A 6,000-nucleotide genomic window follows, 5' to 3' on the forward strand; every position below is an offset into this window, starting at 1 on the left:
TGCTTAATAGTGAAGTCATGGGAACACAGCTTCCTCACAACTGTAGAGCTACCACTGTGTAGCACAGCCTGGAAAAGACTTGGACAAGCAATTTAAAAGCAATTTGTATACTTCTCACATGTCATTCCATCCCAATAGTCCTAGTAATATCAGCTGAAGAAAAATCAGTAGAATAGGGGGAAGGAAACGGAGAGGAAGGAGAGGAGGTAAAGGGGAAGTACTGGGGATTGAATTAGGACAAATTATATTCCATGCTTTAATAATTATGTCAAAATGAAACCTAATGTTTTGTATAACTAAAAAGAACCAATAAAAATAATTAAATAGCATAAAGTGTGAGCTGTACCCAACGAAACTGTGCAGGGTTCTACCCTCACCAGTTGTGTCTAGAATATAAGATGTGAAGTCAAAGAAGATTATTCTCAAGCATAAAGATTTAATGTTGTTCCCACGTTAAATCCCAAACTGTTGGGTTTTGGACCTATTTAGAACCCATTACCATTTTACTCTTTCCAACTAGTAGCTCTCTTTTGGGATGGAAATGTCTGTCCTGTGCCTGTCACATCATTCTATTTTGAAAGCACATAAGTAGTTTGATTTCACAAGCTCAAAGAGGGAGGGAAATTTGCCTCAGGATTAATTGTGCCTTAAGTCTCACCCATATCTGATTTAGATAAGACTCTGTATTTAGATATTGAAGTTGATGCTGGAACGATTTATAATATCTGGGACTATTAGGATGGAATGACATGTGAGAAGTCTACAAATTTGGGGGACCAGTGGTGCAATGCTATTGTTTAGAGGTTTTCCCACAACTCTTGTATTAGAAACCTAAACCCTAATGAAAATGTTGGGAGGTGGATACCAGTTGGAGTTATTAAGGTCATGAAAATTCTACCTTTGTGAAAGGATTAATGCTACCATAAAAAGAACTTGCTGAAATGGGTGTTCTTCTTTCTGCCTTCTGCCATGTGAAGGCACAGCAGATGCTCCCACCTTGATCTTGTACTTTCCAGCCTCTAAACTGCAAAAAATAAGTTTTGTTGTTTATAAATTGTTCAGTCTCAGGTATTCTCTTATGGCAGCACTAAAATAGTAAAATGGAGATGATGTAATAAGGTCTGAGCAAACTTGATGAATGAGCAATGATAAACATTCAGTCTAAAAAACAGGGATAATATACAATATACATTGGGAAAAAAAAAAACAAAAAGAGAACCTCTAGAACCTGAGGCACAACAAAATATTTTTTATGTATCTACTATCTACTGAGAGTCCTAGATGAAAAATAGAGAAAGTGGTACCCCCCCCCACACAGAAAAATTTATTTGATAAACAATTGCTGAAAACAGCCAGGCATTGTGGTGCCCACCTATAATCTCAGCTACTCAGGAGGCTTAGGCAAGAGGATTGCAAATTTGAGGCTAGAAGTGAGAAGAGACCATGTCTCATAAGAAAGTTTTAAAAAGAGCTCAGAATGAGTGAAACTTGGAAGTTAAGGGTCCTGTGTTTTCTGTCATATAAGGAAGCTAGAGAGGGAAAAGGAAAACAAAGGTGGGGGTGGATCTCCTAAAAATCAAAGGGAGATCAGTAGAAGAAAGGGACCAAGTGGTAGGAGGCAGTAATGGAGGGAGAAATGCTGGAGAGTAATATTGGCCAAATGATATTGTTATATTGTGTACATGTGAGAATATGTAACAAATCCCATCAATATGTATAACTATAATACACTGATAAAAATTTGGAAAAACTAAAAAATAAAGATCTTGGGGTGTAGCTTAGTGATAGTGCAGTGCAGTGCCCTTGCATAGCATGTATGAGGCCCTGAGTTCCATTCCCAATACTGCAAAAAAATTGTAAAAGACATTAAAATACAGATTCATTCATCTCAAAGAGGACAATTATGAATAAATCCATGCCTGAATATGTCATAATTGAATTGCTGTAGACCAAAGTTGAAAAGTAATCTTGAAAGCAGTTAGTGTAAAATGATACCTTATATATGGAGGGAGCAATTCAAATCAGCATAACAGTTTCATCAGAATCCATGGCATCCAGAAGAGGGTGGAAGAGCATCTTTAAAGCACTGAGAGAGGAAAATCTGTCAATTTAAAGTTCTATATCCAGTAAAAATAACCTTAAGAAATGGGGGTGAAATAAAGACATTTTCATGAAAGTGAATGTTAAAGTAATTCATTGCCTGTACACTCATACTACAGAAAATGTTAGATTGAATTCCTCAGGTTGTAGGAGAATGTTTCCAGAGGAAAATTCATATCTTCGGTATTATATGAAGAGCATTACAAATATAAATATCTGAGTAAGTATAAAAATGGTTTACTCCTTTTAATATTTGTAAAACACACCTTGCTAAGGTTTGTGTGTTCAGTGTAATATTGTTTTAGGTTTACAATGTATGTAAATATAATATATGATTTATATGTATTAAATATGTCTTAATGAATTAGGGATTACAGTGGGGTGATGGAGATATATGGTTGCAAATTTTCTATTTTATGTGATGCAGAACTCATTGGTGAATTGTTAATTATGCTTCACGTAGTTCTTACAACAACCACTAAAAGAATAATGCAAATAAAATAACTAAAGACCCAATAGATAAATTAGTATAAACATTATGGAAAACAGTATGAAGGTTCCTTTAAAACTAAAAAGTAGAGCTACTGTATGATATAGCCTTCCCACCCCTGGGTACATATCCAGAGAAAATGAAATCAGTATATTGATGAGATATCTACATGCTCATATTTACTGCAGCTCTGTCCATAATAGCCAAGATACAGAATCAACTGAAGTGTCCATTGACAGATGAATGGATAAAGAAAATGTGATATATATCATTGAATTTTACTCAGTCATAAAGAAGAATGGAATTATGACATTTTTGGTACATAGATGGAACTGCCGAACACCATGCAAAATTAAGTAAACCAGCCCCAGAAATTCAAGGATCTAACATTTTCTCTAATATGTGGAAGCTAGAAAGAAATAATAAAATAAAATAAATTGGCAGAAATCCCATGAAAATAGAAGTTAGATCAGTGGAGTAGAGGAAGAGGAATGAGGGGGAGGGAGGTAGGATGGGAAAATGGAAAAATGGAGGAATGAAAATTATCAAATTGTTATGTATGCAGAGGAATATACCGTAGCAAATTCCACCTTTATGTATATCCTTCCCATCTAATCTGAATGCTTTCAGGACTGGCTGGGAGAGACATGCCTCACAGGGAATTCAAAATGACAGGGGTGAGAGTGACTGAATTTGGAGACTGAACCCAAGACCAGGAAACTTGGGGTCTGCAGGTGACATAGTGGACTAGGAATTGGCCCCTCCACCACATGAGAGTAACACAGGGAGATCCCTGGGGTGAAGTCTTTCAGCATGGACCAGCAATTTTCTGGGCTCTGGACGTGGGCTGATTTAGAATCTCCAGACCAGTTGGCATCCAGTGAAGAGCCTGGAGCCTACCTAAGTCTAAACCCTCTCTAGGAAATTCTGCCTACAGAATTGCGTGTCTTGCTCTAGCAACCCCACCCTAAGGGTGGAGTAAGCTTCATACTCCAGACAACCACACCTAACTGATGAGAAGGTAAGCTGAGAATCTTTTGAACTTTTCATTGAGATCTTCCCCCTCCCCTTTTTTGTTTTCTCTGCTTAATTGTGACTTCAATGGTTAATGGACATTTATACATATTCATATTTTTTTGCTTTTTTCATTTCTAGCATTTTTGAAACCAATTATTTTTCATAAATCAATTTTTTGAGGAGTAGGAAGTGTGATTAGTATACTTCAGTTTTTTATATTCTTTTATTTTTTATTTTTAAAATTTGTACTTTACATATATTTTCTCTTACTTATGTTTCCCTTGAATCTCTTTTTTCTTCTGCTAACAGCTAATCTCTATTGTTCTGTTTTTCACTCTTCCTTAATTTTTTACTTCTATCCTCCCTTCTCCTCACTAATAATCATCATATTCTACATCCCTTTCGTTCTCTTCCTGCCCACCATTCAAAATTGTAAACCATTTTCAAACTCACTGTTTTTATTGTAGGTAATAACTGATCATATAATTTCTGTTTATTGTGACAACATTGTAGATGTCATTGCAGGAACTATTCTGTTTAATGCTGTATATTTTTTGCATTGGTCACTATTGTTTGTCTCCCCTTAAATGGTGAGGTACTGGAAACTTTCAGGCACACTCTAAGTCTACAGGTTAGAAACTCTTCTGCCTCAGATCCATACTGGTAGATAGGTAGACACACACAAACAACATGAAAAACAAGGGAACTGGGCTAGAGTTGTGACTCAGTGAAAGAACACTTGCCTAGCATGTGTGAGGCACTGGATTGAATCCTCTGTACCACACTCAAATAAAAAAAGGCATTGTGTCAATGTACAACTAAAAAAATTTAAAAATAAGCAAGGAAACAAATCACAACCCAGAACCCAAGATATCACAATAAAAGAATCTATCACATTGGAAGAAATGTCAGACAAGGAATTTAGAATATACATAGTTAAACTAATCTGAAAGGTAAAGGACAATGTAAGGAGTGATATCAGAGAGAAAATACAGGAAGTGAAAGATTGCTCCAATAACGAGGTAGACATTCTGAAAATCAAGCAGAAATCCTCAAAATGAAGGAATAAATAAACCAAATTAAAAATTCAATGGAAGGTATCACAAACAGTCTAGACCACTTGGAAGATAGAGTTTCAGGTAATGAATACAAAATATATATTCTTGAAAATAAAGTTGACTACAGAGAAAAGATGTTAACAGACCATGAACAGAACTTCCAAGAAATATGGGACAACCTGAAAAGTCCAGATTTAAGATTTCTGGGGATAGATGAAGATTTTGAGATACAAATCAAAGGAATAAACAAACTTTTCAATGAAATAATATCAGAAAATTTCCTGAAAATAATGATATGGAAAATCAGGCTTACAGGACTCCCAATATAATAAAATTACAACAGTCACACACCAAGGTACATTATTATGAAAATGCCTAACATACATAATAAGGATAGAAATTTTAAAAGCTGACAGAAAAATGACATATCATGTTTAGAAGGAAACCAATCCTGATATCAGCTGATTTTTTCAACTGAGAACCTCAAAGTTAGGAGGTCTTGGAATACTATATCCTGCAAAGTTAAGCTTTAGGATTCATAATGAAATAAAAATCTCCTATGGTAAACAAAATTTTAAAAAATTCACAATTAAAAAGACTGCTCTTGAAAACAACATGTTTCATGAAGAAGAAATGAAAAAAAATATTAAATGTGAAAACGAGCAAAGGGAGGAACTATACTAGATGAATAGTCAATCAAAGGAGAAACTAATTCAAATTAAAACTCACAAATTAACCAATATGATAGGGAATAAAAATCATACCATAGTGTGCCTTCCTGACACATAGAGGAAAGTCCTCACTACTTCTCAATAATATTCTCTATACAACTCTGAAGTTTGTACAGACTTCTGAGTGCATACAATAATTATATGCAAGCCTTCTCTAAAAGCCTCAGAGTGCCTATGTACTCACCTCAGAGAACTCTCAATACACATGTTGAAGTGTCCTTTATCTCACAGGTGTGGCCTTCCGTATATACCTCAAATAATCATACTTACTCACACATCTGAGCACTCTTACTTACATCATTGCACTTACAAACCCCATAATGCCATCCTATAACCTGTAGAAGGCCATTGTAGTCTTCTCAGAGCACTCAATGTAGGCATCAAAGAAATACCTCCCTACTCATTTCAAATGCAGTAAATACACATCTCAAAAAATGTCCATAAATACCTCAGTGAGTACCAGCCATGCTGTTTTGTGTCCTCTATTAACTATACTGCTTTGCAAGTACTGAAACCCATCTGAGAGCCTTTCTGCTTGCCTCAGAAAGCCCTGAAAGCACACCTCAGAGAGAACTTTTTACTCACCACATAGGACTTCCTTATA

Source organism: Sciurus vulgaris (assembly GCF_902686455.1).
Source record: "Sciurus vulgaris genome assembly, chromosome: X".
NCBI classification, from domain to species: Eukaryota; Metazoa; Chordata; class Mammalia; order Rodentia; family Sciuridae; genus Sciurus; species Sciurus vulgaris.